Source organism: Trichosurus vulpecula, chromosome 7 (assembly GCF_011100635.1).
Source record: "Trichosurus vulpecula isolate mTriVul1 chromosome 7, mTriVul1.pri, whole genome shotgun sequence".
NCBI classification, from domain to species: domain Eukaryota; kingdom Metazoa; phylum Chordata; class Mammalia; order Diprotodontia; family Phalangeridae; genus Trichosurus; species Trichosurus vulpecula.
Window position 1 is genome coordinate 200,633,581 of NC_050579.1, and position 15,600 is coordinate 200,649,180.

Genomic DNA, 15,600 nt, shown 5'->3' on the forward strand with positions numbered 1-15,600 from the left:
GAAATAACTGGTCAACAAAACTCAAAGCTTGTTCTTTGAAAAGAACAATGGTAACCCATTAGCAAACCCAATCAAAAATAAAAGGAAAGAAAAACAAACTACGAAAATAAATATTAATAAGGATAAAACATACAAAAAAGGAATGTTCAGAATCTGCTATATTTAATTAAATGACCACAAAGCTGAAAATTTAAAAGTAATGGAATAGTGTAAACAAAAATTATGAAATACTCTTTTTAAACAGTCCAATTTTAGAAAATGGAATTAAACTAGCTGAAAAGGAACTAGGCTGTCAGAGGGTAAAGGTTTGGGAACCCTGATCAAGACAGATTTGCAGGTCAATTCTATCAAATATCTAAAAAAAGAATTACTATTTAGAGTAACACTTTTAATCATATCAAAGAGCTAGAAATAAATAAGTATCCATTAACTAGAGTGCAAATTGTGGCATATGAATGTAATGGAACTGTACTATGCCACTTAAGAAATGAGGAATATGAAGAATTCAGAGAAGCATGGAAAAACTTAGATGAATTGTTGTAGAATGAAATAGCAGAACTAGGGAAAAATATACACGATGACAATAATGTAAATGGACAGATTAAAGACCTTTATAATTATAATGACCAAACTTTTTCCACAAAAATATGAGAAAATGCATCCATTCCTATTACTGGAGTATTGAAGGCAACTGCAACTACAGGTGTGGAGCACATGTGTTTTCAAACTGGGTTTAAGTGTTGGTTAGTTCTCCTTAACTGTTGTTGTTTTTTATCCTATTTCTTTTAAATTTTCTTATAAAGGGATGACCTTATGAAGAACAAGGATGAAGCTGATTTGGGGAAATGAAGATGATGTAATATAAAATATCAACATTTTTTTAAAATCCTTAATTTAAAGTGGTCTACTTGCTTTTCATCGAACTTGGCATTCCAAACTCTACCACCCCTTTACATTGCCCTGTCCCCCAAGTCTGTACCTCATTCCTTCCTCACTTGTGTCTTTTTGGCTTCCTTCAAGTGCTCCTTCTATGGGCAGTCTTTATTGATCCCCTCCTTTCAGCTGATAGTATTCTCTAATTCTTCTAATTAATTTATATTCATTTCTTAAGATTGCATATTTAAAGCTAGTAGGAGTCTATTCTAACTCCCTAATTTTACAGCTTAAAAAAACTGAGTCATAGAGGGATTAAATGACTTGCTCAAAAGTCACACCGGTAAAAAAGGGACAGAGCTGAACTGTGAGCCCAGATCCCCTGACTCCAAAACCAGTGATCTTTCCATTATACCACTTAGTTGCCTAATATCTTCTATTTCTCAGTAGAATTTAAGTTCCTTGAAGGCAGACATTGTTTTTGTCTTTCCTTTGTATGATTGTCACCTGACATCAGGCCATACACATAGTAAGTGCTTAATAATTATAAATTGGATTAGATTATACTTATAGAATCAATATGAGCACAAATTCTATAACCTCCAAGTCAAAGAGGTTACTAAGATGAAACTTCATTTTCAACTAGTGACTTATGATGCACAACAAGGTTAGTATCTTAGATCCCCTGAAAAGTTCTTATCACAATCAAAATCATTCGATAAAGCAGAATATAATGTTTATTTTTACAAAATGAATACTATTTTTTCTCTGACTTCCATTACAAAATTTGGAAACATTTTCCCAGTGACTGTATTGAAAGCTTCTGGTGAAGAAGGGATGATAGTGGTTCTGAATCCAATGGCATGCTGAATGCTATAATTACCAATAATAGTAGATTTTGATTTGGTAGGGTTTTGGCATTTCCTTTCTTGGTTTCTACCATATCTTATGATCACATGACCCTTTTTAGCTGAATGTTTATAAGAGATTAATGGAGCTGAAATGTCAATAACACACTTCATTAAACACATGATAACATTCAGTCTAAAAACATTTTCTACTTTAAGCTTCCATGGTAGAAAATTGTAGGAAAAGAAGGACTTCAACTAAGTAAGAATCAAGAAATTGCAAAGGTCATTTAAGGGATATTGGCCTTCTAAGGAAGGCCAGAGAATGGATTTTGTTAGGAGAAATGGAGGAAATTGAAGGAATGTAATCTCTAGGTGAAGATTCTTCTGAATTTCATGGAAGAGTGTTATAGAAGAAATAGAAGGAGCAGAGAGAAGGACTTGACTTGAATAAGAAAGGAAAGTTCAAGTTATTTAGATGGCTTTGAAGTTACTTGTGGGAAAGGGTAGAGGCTCAATTTGGAGAGCAATAATCTGAAGGCAATTGGAAGAACTAAAGGAAATGTGACAGAACCTAACCAGGTTAAAAGACAAAGAAGACTCAAAGGAGGGAAATGATTGAAAAAAAAGGATCCTGGAAGGATGAAGAGGAAAACTCAAGAAGAAAATCCAGTGGGCAAGATAAGGGGAGTAAAATAAATTGCTAAGGAGCAGTGGTGGTTGTTATTGTTTGTCCTTCATCTTGAAGATGACCCTGACATCAGGAAGGTGATGCCATGACTTGCAAATGAATCAAATTTGAGGGAGGGCTGTATAAAGTTACCAACCTCACTTTCTCTTCTGAAACCATCTGGGTCCAATGGCAAGATATAAAGTATTACTTACATTCAGTAAGTATTTGAGGGAGTATTAAAACGCAGGCCTTAGATGTCAATAATTTTGTTGTTGTTGTTTTACTGCAGCAGCTGCCTCTCTAGAAAGCCCTGTCACTATAGTTAATCCAATCTTTTAGAGGAAATCACCAACCCCTTCCTCCCACACTTCAGTGTGTTTTTTTTCTTTCCTATCTAAAACGCTTAAGGTGATCAGATATAACCATTTAATAGAAAAGAAGTTAATTCCACATCTTGTCATGACTGTTAAAAGGAAGAGGCAAGAGGCAAATTCATCTACAATGTGAGGTTCAATTATTTCAATTATCATCTCTTTTCCAAATGAAGTTTCTTTTCCACTAAAGACATTTGCAATTTAGCTTTCATTTGTTCTCAGGATAGCATTGATTATAAGACTTTAACTGAAAATGAAAAGCACAAATTATTTGACTATGTTCATAAATTTAAAAGTTATATACATACTTAATTTGTAAAATGGCTACCTATAATTCTTAAACCTATGACTTTCAGAGCAAATCTATACAAATATGTAATATGTTTTAAGACCAGACATCATTTTATGTAGATGACTTGAAACCTGTCCCCATACCATAAATATTCAGGGAAGCAGAGTAAACATTTCAGTTAGTTTTTAGGACATGAATTGTTTGAGTATCCAAGTCCAAGGAAAGCCCAAAATAGCAATAACCTATCCTTCTGAGTTTATGACCTATATCCCTTAGATCCTTGTAGTCACTGTCTGATTAAAGATTCAAATAAGTGAAGATGCTTTTATGCCCAAATTCTAGAGTGCCATGTCAGTCCAGGGATTGTGCTAGAAACCAATGTGGCCAAAGAAGATTTATGTGACTTGGGTTCAGTCTTTCCTATTTTTTCCCCTCTCCTACTTAGTTTTCTTACTCCCACAACTAAATTCTTATCATGCTCACCATGTTGGTGTCTATTTCCTCATTCCAAATCTATGTACTTAGTGAGAGAGGGGGCTACAGCATGACCTGGCCAAAGTCCATTACAAAAAGACATCAAGATACTCCAGATTGTCCAATGGGGATGACCAGGATAGTGAGAGCCCTTGAACTCATGCCATTTAAACACTTGTTATAGGAATATGAGATGTTTCACTTGGCAAAGAAAAGACTTAGGGAGGCCATATTAGCACTGTTGCCGACTGATTTATAAGTCAATACAAAATTGAGTTGAGGATTTCAAATCAGTTTCTGGCTGAACAAGTGATATCAAAAATACCACAAAAACATAAAATATTTACAAAGACTCTTATGCTATGTTTGTATGAAGATTCAGGGACACCCATTTCTGATCTTTTCTTAACCACTGCTTGCTCCACCGCCCAAATTATTTTTTCAAATAAATCTAAAGCTTCAGATTCCTGATAATAATATTTGTTGGAGAGAGAAAGCATGGTTTAGCAGACAGAGAGCCGGTTTTGGAGTCTGGAAGACCTAGGTTCAAGTCACACACACACACACACACACACACACACACACACCTCTGATGCTTATGGCTTTGTGACACTAAGCAAGTCAACCTAACATTGCCTCAAGCTACTCTCTAACATTTGAAATTGCAGAACAAGCAATGATCTGTATTGATTGAAAGAGTTTCCTCATTTAGAGGTTCCCTGTATCCACAAAATCATACTCTCCCTCAAAAAAAATTCTACCATCTTTATGTAAGTAATTAATTTACAGAACTCTGTCTTACTCCTCAGTCTTGCATTCAATCTCAATCAAACAAATATGGAGGGATATACCTAACATATTTCACATTCAAAAGGAAGTGGAACTTTTTTTTCATTCATTTTTATAAGAATTTTTTCCAGGAATAATCATAAAATGAAACAAGTAGTAGTTGACAAAGAAACACAGTGAAAAAATTTTTATTATATTTCAAACATATAATCATACCATTAAGAATAAATATGTTGCTGTCGTTCAGGCCTTACTCTTCATGACCCCATTTGGGGTTTTCTTGGCAAAGATACTGAAGTGGATTGCTATTTACTTCTCTAGCTCATCTTAAAGATGAGGAAACCCAGGCAAACAGGGTGAAGTGATTTGCCCAGGGTTACACAGCTAATAAGTGACTGAGGCAAGATTTGAACTCAGAAAGATGAGTCTTTATGACTGTAGGCCTGTCTAGCTGCCCTTAAAAATAATATTACAGTAAAAAAAGGAGAGAAGTAAAAATCAGTACTTTTAAATCACATTAATGTAATGTCCTGAGGTTGTTTCCCTCAATAAAGAAGTTCCTCTTCAGCTGAAGGGAATTGCCCATCATCAGGTCCCAGAAATTCATGCAGCTGGATCGTGGGGGTCAGTCTTGCCCCTGGGCAGAAGCACAACTTGAATTCTTTTTCATTCCCTAATTTGGACAACTCATTTCTGTTGCTGTCCCTCGATGCTGGGAAGTTAACTTCACTTTCCTCAGTCTATCATTCAATAAATATTATGTGCCAGGAACATTAACTCCTGAGGACACAAAAGGAGGCAAAAAGATATCCTCTGATCAAGAAGCTCATAATATACACTCTCTTATTGCCTAATCCGGGCATGGACCACCCCAACTGCCACACCCTTGGTAAACCATTGTAAACAACTAAACCCACAAGATTCTTGAAGGCTTCTATATCAAAATATTACAGTTCATTGTTTATATTATGACAATAAAATCTGAGTTTCCAAGTCATACATTGCTTTTTGTCTCCATTCTTACCATATGTGACAAGGAAATGACACATCTAGAATGAAAGACCCTTCTAGGAAATGATTCCTAGACATTTCAAGAGAATTACCATCATTGTAATTGACAGGGAAATACAATTTACTTTCTGAAACTGACTAGCTTGATAGTACCTGATATGTTGAGCAATGTCTTGTAAAGGTTAGTGGAGCTTGAGCCCTGGGGATATGCTGAAAGTACAACCTTCTATAATAATCACATTCTGGAAAGAGATGTGTCCTGGAGGCTCTGGAGTACTGAGGAATTACAAATGAGAAATTTAAAGGGCTAGTTCAGCATATTGTTGAAACTTCAAATGCTCATCAATGTTTCACTTGAATTCTATGATTTCTTTAGATCACAAACTCTAATTTATTTTTAATTGTTTCCAAAAGGAGAACAATCTGGGATATTTTAAAAGAGCAGGATAAGAAATTTTGAAGGGTAGCTTTTCTGATTTCTTAATCATCTCTGCCATTCTTTTTTTTAACCTTCAACAAAAAACCATAAACAGGATTTAACTTCTCAAGTATCACTATGAAATAATTACTTTTCTCAGACACACACACAAACCTATATTAAAAACTCAATTACCTTGCTCATTTGAAACCATCTCCCTTGGTGCAACAATGCGTCAACGATACTGTAAAAAAATTATTTCAATCAAAAATCTTTGAAACGCTGTATGAGAAAACATATTTCATTAACAAGGAAGAGAATTTGAGCACTCATGATGTCCACTAAGATTTCTTCTGTGTTTTTCCTGGTAACAGTTTATGGTTTTAATGTCGTATAATTTCCCTCAAACCTTATACCAGGTGTGAAACAGCTAAAGAACCGTTCTGCTTCTTGTATTGAGATTTGCATTGTATCACGATCTTGTATTAGGACATGTATTGCCACATTTATGCTGCCTTACTGAACCAAAGAGAAACCGTATAGCATAGAGAATAGATTGCCATCCTTGAAATCATGATATGGATCCAAATTCTGCCTCTGATGTACTACCTGTGTGTTGTTTTTTGTTGTTGTTTGTTGTTGTTGTTGAGCTGTGTCTGACTCTTTGTGACCTCACCTGGAGTTTTCTTCTCAAAGATACTGAAGTAGCTTGCTATTTCCTTCTCCAGCTCATTTTACAGAAGAGGAAACTGAGGTAAACAGGGTGAAGGGACTTGCCCAGGGTCACACAGCCAGTGTCTGAGACCAAATTTGAACTCAGGAAGATGTCTTTCTGACTCCAGTACCATCACCCTATCCATTGCTCCACTTGGCTGTATGGCCTTAGACAAATTATTTAAGCTCTTTGTGTTTCAAGCATATCCCTAAAACTTATCTAAGTGGTAGAGGGGGTAGAAAATTGAACATGGAGTCAGAAAGACCTGAGTTCAAATATGACCTTAGACATTTTCTAATAATAGCACTTCTCTCTCCCAGATTATTGCAAGAATAAAATGAGATGTTTGTAATTGCCTTTGCAAACACTAAAGGACTATGTAAATGCCAGCTATTGTTATCATTGATACTAAGTCAGAATTATGGTGCAGTCTATGTTGGTGCAGGAAACTTTCTCTGACAAAATCCCACATCTTTCCTTTAACTCCATAATAAACAGAAACAACAGTGTGATTTTTTTTTTAAAAAAAGGAAAGAGCACTAGGAGCAGACTCACCAGGACTTGGGGTTCAAGTTCTAGCTCTGGTTATTAATTGCAAGACTATCAGTTCTCTGATCGCTGTGTGCCTCATCTATAAGATAGAATCAAAAGATCCTAGAACTTGGGACTTCAGAGATCATCTAACCAGTGGCTCTAGAAGTATGAGCGGTGATGGCCCAGGATGCAGTGAATGACCTTGTCCTTCCTGAATTAAGGTCTTTCCCAGTTTTTGTACAATAATGTCCATTTCATGACTAAGAGCTAGGTAAGAATTGAGACAAAAGATGACCTAATTTAACATCACAAAAAAAAATTTTAATCTGTCCTCAAAGTTTTTAGCCAGAACAGAAAACAATTCCTATTTACACCAATTCTTAGCCATGAAAACCTAAACAATAGAGAAGTGAAAGGGGAAAACAGCTCCCTTCCAAGGAGCCTATATATAATGGGGAGATGATGTATAAGTAGCTTAGGTGTGCATAAAATATCTTCAAAATTAGAAAGCAAATGTAATCTCAGAGGGCAAGCACTAGCATCTATGAGTGGGAAAGGTCAGGAAAGGCCACCATTAGAAAATGGAACTTAAGCTAAGTGTTTATGGAAGCCAAGCAAAGTAAGAATGGCAGAGTTGGAAGGGAAAGCCTGTCATGCATGTGGGGTAGCACTGCAAAGGCATACAGTTGTGAAATGAAGTATTACGTGCAAGGAAGAACAAGTAGGCCAGTAGAACTGGATCACAGAGTGCATAGAGGAGAATAATATGCAAGACAACTTGAAAGGTACTTAGGGACCAGAAGAGCTTCAAATGCTATATTTGATTCTAGAGGTAATACAGAGTCCATGGAGTCTAATAGAGTAAGGAGGATGACATAATCTTGTTCTTTAGGAAAATCACTTTGTTGGCTGAGGAGAGGATGAGGAAAGATTTGGGAGATCAATTCTCAGGAATTGCAATAGTCTAGGTGAGAGGTTATGAAGACTGGAACTAGGGTGGTGACTTCGTGAGTGGAGAGAGGCAGATATGTACCCAAAAAATGTCATGTAAGTAGAAATGACAAAATTTCCCATTGGATATGTGAAATAAGTGCAACTGAGGAGCCGATGATGATACTAAAGTCAGAAGTCTGGGTGACTGGAGAAATGGTGGTGCTTTCTACATTTATAGGAATTTGGGGAAGATGGGATGTTTTCGAGGGAAAGATCATAAATTCTGTTTTGGAGGTGTTGAGTTTGAGATGCAACTGAGATATCTAGCTCAAAATGTCCAAAAGGCAGTTGGTGATACAACAGTAGAGATTGGGAGAAAGATCAGTGTGTTCAACTCTAACCTAAGAATCATCTGACTGTAGATAATGATCGTACCTATGAGAGATCACTGAGGGAGAGAATATAGAGGAAAACAAGAATGCAGCCCAGGACAGAACCATAGACAATACCCATGGTTAGAGCCCCAAATAAGCTCATGACCCACAGTTTAGGAAGGGGTCACGAGTGGGAAAATTTCAAGACATGCTGAAGAGCAGGAGCCAACAAAAGAGAATGGAAAGGAACCATCATGTATGGAAGACAATAACCAGTAAATAACAATGTAGTGAAAACTTAGAGAAGAAAGAGCATCCAGGAGAAGATCAACAATGTCAAAGTCAGCAAAGAAGTCGAGTGACCTGAAAAGGGACACATAGATACGTGACAGAAACAGAATGTGAACGCAGGTCTTCCTGACTGAGGCAAACTCTACCTAAAATGCTACACTGTCTCTTAAATCAAATTTAGGAAAGCAATATAATTCATAAGTTCAACCAATGTTAGATATTGCTGGGAAAAAGTAATAAAGGAAGCCTGTTCAGTCTTGACAGCATAAAAATAATTTTACTAAGATACATATATGATAAAAAAAACAGCAAAACGAGCATTCCTTTATTGTGAACAATAACAAGAGAATTGGTACTTGGTCCTTATTTTCTTTCCTTCATGGAACTTTACCAGCTTATGGTTTTTTTTTTACTTTTTTATTGGTAAAGATTTGAACATGTCTCATATTCCAAAAGATACCAGCTCAGATAAAATTCATGTCTTAGAAAGGTGATGTGGTGTAGAAAATTCGGAGTCGGAATCACAAAGTCTTGGGCTTAAATCATATCCCAGACACTTACTAGTTGTATGACCTTAGGCAAGTCATTTAACCTGTCTGTGCCTCAGTTTCCTCATTTATAAAATGAAAGAATTGAACTTGATGACCTCTAAGGTCCCTTCTAGTTTTAAAGCTATGATCCCATGAACATTTCTTTAATAATGGAAGAAAATATATACAGTATGTAGGAAAGAGTTGGGAGGTGAGAGAACTAAATTCTTATCTCACCTCTACTACTAAGTTGCAGCATTGGGAAAATTATTACATATATCTAGGTTTTGTTTCATCATGCTAAATTCCCTTTTAATTTTAAAATTTTATTATTCCATAAACTCTGACCTCTGGGTACTTCCTCTGATGAATTTCAGGTAAGGTTTTCATTCTTTGAATTGGCCTTTTGTACTTCTTAATGCAGAATTCTATAAATTATATCTATATATTTCACTCAAAGCAACTAAAAATACTCAAGGAAGACAGATTTCACCATTCATTTAAATATAAAGGAGAAATTGAGCCATAATAAGATATGTCTATTCATCATTCTTTATGGACCATCAAAAATATTTCATGTTCTATGCTATATTAATGTAAGAAATAGAAATTTGTCATTTACTGCCATCCGCTGACATTTGTAAGACAATCTGACTTAGCAATCAGAACTTTTTTCTTGGAGTCACTTTTTGTTTCTGCATCTGGCTTTATTTCACCTTGAATAAGTCAGTTTCCCCTCTTAATTTTTTATACTTTGCTTTCTACGCATTCGTTCATTCAACAGGTATTGTTTTTGAATCTACATTATGCCCATGGTGTTGCTATGCCATATGTTATAGAGAATACAAAAAGCTTAAAAATTATGCCTTATTCTCAAGTTTAGGGTAAATAGTATATATCCATGAAATATTTAAATATACAAGGCTGCCTACAATTAAATGTTAAGACAAATGCTACATTTAACGAGTTCTGGGGGGGGGCAGGGTTCAGAGAAGGAAAAGATTACTGTAGGCTAATAGTCAAATAAGGCATCATGGTAAAAGTGGAAAGTAAGATATGATAGAAGCTACCTTTGGGGTTCTAAAAGAAAAAGAGGAGATCATGCTAGGCAGGCAGAGTACGGCAAGCAAAACTGAAGTAATAGAAATATTGTGTTTGACAGATTGCTCTGATTAAAGTGGCAAAATAATGTTGGGCATAATTAGGGTAAATATTGGAAAGGTAAGTCATACCCCAATCACTGGTGATGACATTTCTGAGCCAAAACATTTGGAACTTTGATGCAAAAAAGATTTTGATTTACTATATTTGCTTATATGAATGTTTTATAGTTATGGAAATTAAATCACAGTTACACATTTGTCAAATAGCCCTTATTAACAAGAATAACATTATAATAAAAAATACTAACTTTGTAAGTATATATACTGGTTATATGATATTTGTGTTTTTATTTTCATCCTCCATTTATTGCTGAAGTTAATGTCGTGTGTGCGAAAAACTCAGCTTGCACAGGAATTGTTACTTTCTAATAAAATTTTCATACCTCTCAACAAGCACCTGAGTGTTTAATTTAGATTATTGAAAGAGATTATTCAGTTTCAGGGCTCATCAATGGTTTTTCCAATCCCCCTAAGGTTGTTCATCAGGGAAAATTACCTCTCAATTGCATCATTCAGATGCAGCTCACATTTTACCTCTATTTAGAATACTAATGACCTACAGATGAAAATTGTTATTAAACATCCAAACATCTCTAACAGGCAAATATTTTTTCCATATTTCATCTGGCTAGTAAGTTCTCATTAAGATACACTTTATGGGAGGAAAACAAACTTTCGCACCAGAAAAAAATCAATGCAGCTGGGATGTTAATGGAAGGAATTGATTGAGAAAAAAAGTAGATCAGATATATCTGATAAAACTCTCATATCTAAGATATAAAGGAAATTAACAGAAATATATGAGACTAAGAATCATTTGCCAATAGATAAGTGGTCAAAAGATGTAAACAAATAGTTCGCATAAGAATTGAACATTAACAGTCAGATGAAAGAATGTTCCAAACCACTAATAAGAGAAGCATAAATCAAAGTAGCTCTGAGATTTCACCTCATACACCTCAAATCCAAAATGATGGAATTAGCCAATATTAGAGAACCTGCTGAAAGACAAGAACAGTAATAAACTCTGAATGGAGTTATTTCTTGATATAACTGTGCTGGAAAGCAATTTGGAGTTGTGCTTTTAAAAAGTGACTAAGGGAGTTGCTATCCAACTGGCAAATGCCTGCTATCTGATATTAATTAAACTTTTTATCTTCTAAAAAATAAATGAATAAAAAGTGACTAAGTTGACCCATATATCCTACCACTAAGTATATCCTCCAAAGTTCCTATGTACCCCAAAATTTTCATAGCAGCACTTCCATGGTACTAAAGACATGGAAATAAAGTAGATGCCCAACAGTTGGGGAATGGCTAAATGTACATGAATGTAGTGAACCTGTCATAATATATAATGACTATGAAGAATTCAGTGACACATGAGAAGACATACAAACTAATGAAGGTGATATAAGCAGAACCAGGAAAACAATATGCCTTCTGACTTTACAATATAAACAGAAACAACAATCAAAAAATAAACTGAATACTATTATAACCAAATAACCTCCCCGCAGAGAAGAGTTGAGAAAATGCACGTTCCCAACCTGCTTTCTTTACAGAAATGGGGGACCATGAGAGTGAAATACTACATATGTTGGCAGAAACAGATACTATTTGCTTTTTATGGAATTCCTTTTTTCTCTTCTTTTTTAATCTTTGCTACAATGGATGGTTCTATGGGAAAGATACACACATACACATATTTGTATATATATGAATTCATGAATGAATGTATGAATGAAAAGCACTTGTTATGCACTTAGGATACAAATATGAAAGACCGTCGTTTTTTTCAAGGAGCTCGTATTGTAATAGGGAAGACAACACATGTAAGACTTCTCAGCTTCAAATGAGATGGAAAGGCCCAGTGGCCCTCAAGGTACAGCAGCAAAGAAGATAGTAATTCAATCTTCTTTAATGTCATTTGCATTGATAAAACCATTATCTTTGATGTTGAACCCTTTAATTCAGGCAAACAGAGGCTAAGTGATTAGGTTGGAAAGATAGGTTTGGGTTTTTCTTTTAGTATTTCATTTTCCCCCAGGTACATGTAAAAACAATTTTAACATACATTTTTAAAACTTTCAGTTCCAAATTCTCTCCCTTCTTCCCTCCCCAGCCCCTCTTCATTGAGAAGACAAGCAATTAGATATAGGTTATACTTGTGTAGTCATACAAAACATATTCATAATAGTCATGTTATGAAAGAAAACATAGACAAAAAAAACTTAATAAAGTACTTTAGATTTTTGGAAGGCAAGTCCTGATAAAGACTATCAAATATTCTGGATTTAGGTGAGATTAAGCCCTGGATTGGGAGGATCTACAGAAAGCATGTCATCTTTTCAAAAGTACTTGATTTTTGGATGATCTCTTAAATGAACTTTATGTCGCTAAAACAATCTTTCCAATTTGCATGAGTTGATGTACTGTGTACAATGTAACAGCAATATTGTAAGAGGATCAGATGTGAATGACTTAACTATTCTCAGCAATACAATGATCCAAGAGAACTCTGAAGGATTTAGGATGAAAAATGCTATCCATCCCTAGAGAAAGAACTAATGGTGTCAGAATACAGATTGAAGTGTACTTTTTTTACTTTATTAAGTTTTTTGTCTATGTTTTAAATAGAGAAAGCTACCACACCAGAGTTTAATTACAATCAATATGATAAATACCTATTTTCTTCAACATTTATCTGAGAAGCAAAAACATTGGATTTTGTTCAGTAGTCTGATCTAAGCAAGAATATTCAAATGCAGCTCCCAGGGGAGATGATAGGGTCTACTTCTGTATTTCAGAAATATCTACATTGAAAATAGTGATAAACTGGCTCTTTCATTTAATCTTCCAGAGTATGTATGCTCTACCAGGAACGGGACTTTTAGGCATTTTGTCTTTGTCTCCCTAGTGCTCAGTACAGAGTAAGTAAGCACAGAGAAAATGCTTTATAAATAATAAATAAGGAAAACATAGTGGCAATAATATATAAAAACAAGAGTTAACATTTTAAATTAGGATTTTTAAAATTTCATTAAGACAATTGTTATAAATATTACAGGTCTGGACTATACCATGTTCTGATGAATTTTTTCAAAGACATCCAGAAAATTTTTCCATTTCTGAAGTTCTGATAAGGAGGCATGGCAGCAGTCTCTTTGGCAGACCTGCTGGGGTTTACAGAATGTGAAATTCAAGAACTTTTGCATCTATTCCAGTACTTTTATTCAAACTTCTTATTAATTGAAGAATTGAGTTTTGATCATTGGGGGTTAATGAAGCAAGATAGACACAAATTTTTGCTGAGTATCACTATAAATCTCTGGAGTATTTTTCACATTTCCTTTGCCTTTTGTTTAAGCTGATGAAAATTTAGATTCAATGGAGGTGGAAATTAGCTTAGAGGTGTGATGTAAAGATCTCAAGCTGTGATTGTGTTTTACAGTGTGCTATACAATTACCACTTCTCTTCCCTCAAGCTCCCCTTTAACAGAATCATCTTTTAGAAGAAGTTTCTTTGTTCCCACACTGGAAGCTGTAGCACTGACAGCTTAACTGATGCTTATTTGATTGAATATGTGAAATGATGTCAGATTACTTGCCCTGAGCAATATTTATCTCACTTCTCCAGTAGATGCAAAATGTTATGCTTAGATTGTCACAATTCTTTATAAAGGGATACTAGTTTTGCAAAGCTTCATTAAAAAGTCCTTTCTCAGCCTAAAAAGCTAATATGATTTGGGACTGCACTGAGAGCACAGTTTCTAGGAATAAGGAAACAATGGTCTCACTGAACTCTGCCCTCATAGGACGTATTTTGTATCCAATCTGAGTGCTACACTTCAGAAAAACTACAAACAGAATGGTAATGGGCCTCAAGTGCATGCCATAGGAAAGGCCTGAACAATACATGGCTGGGGGCGGGGTACCAAAGGAGGTAGGCAGCTGTCACATGACCTGCGGCAACCAGCCATCAGTCAAATTGACAACGGTTGTTTGCCATGGGTCACGTGACAGCCTTCCAAAATCCTTTGGCAGGCCACAAGCCACCCAAGGCCCATATGTTGTATAGGCCTGCCATAGGAAGATCAATTGAAGGAACTTAGGATGTTTAGCTTGACAAAGAAAAGTCTCAGGGAAGACATGGTAGCTGTCTTCAAATATCTGAAGGGTTTTCATAGGAAAGAGGAATAACGGTGATTCTATTTGGCCCCAATAGATAGAAGTTGCACAGAGGAAAATTTAGACTCTTTTGGGGGGTACAGGGAAATCCTAACAATTAGAGCTGTCCAGTGTTGTATGATCTGCTTTGGGACACAATGCATTGGTAATGTATCACTAAAAGTCTTCAAGCAAAGGCTGGGTGAGACCTTATCAACTGTATTGTAGTAAGGACTCTTCTTCAATATGGGTTGGATGTATCAGCATTGTCAGACTCAAATAGGAATGGATCCCTGAGAATACCACAAATTAAATATACATGTTATTGTATTTTTATTTATTTTGCTAAACATTTCTTCTAATTACATTTTAATGTGGTTCGGACTGTACTTTGGGGTATTTCACAGCCTATACAAGTTTGACAGATATGGACTAGATGCCCACTAAGGTCCCTTCCAACCATAAGTCTGTTATCTTCATTGTTCCCCCATTTTTTGCATTCATTTTTAGCCCAGAAGTAAAACTTTGTGATTCAATAATTTCAAATAGGTTCTGAACTTCAGGCAAAATTATTACAAAGTCTGGATGATTCACCATAATTTCACATAAGGCAAAATGGATACTCTCACTGACTGTTACGGCATGGAGCATTTCATGGGGCTAAACATGTGATATATGGCCCATTGTTGCCACCTCCAGGCCACCTAAACAGTACCATCTTTATCATACATTATTTTTACATGCTATCTACATAACCATAGATTATGGAATATGAAATATTAGAAGACTCTCAGGCCCAAAAGACCCTTGTGCCTGAAAAGGGACCTGAAATGAAACAGAATCTGATCACAGATTATAAAAGCATTTATTGTCTGAGAAGAGCTTGCACAAGTGGAGCAGAGATACAGAAAGATCTCAGCTGCTCCAAAGAGAATGGAAAAGGGTGAGATATTTATGGTTTCTAGAGGTTTTTGGTCAGGGAGCGGGGGCTGAGGAGAAAGGGACATTTGTAGACACGTTAAGTCAGGCAGTAAGGTGTTTGGAAAGACCTGAGTCTATGTTTTGAAATACTCAAGTCTACAGCTGCTGTTCAAGGTTGCTTTTGTGTCATTTAAGGCTGGTCTGGCCACTGCAGGCA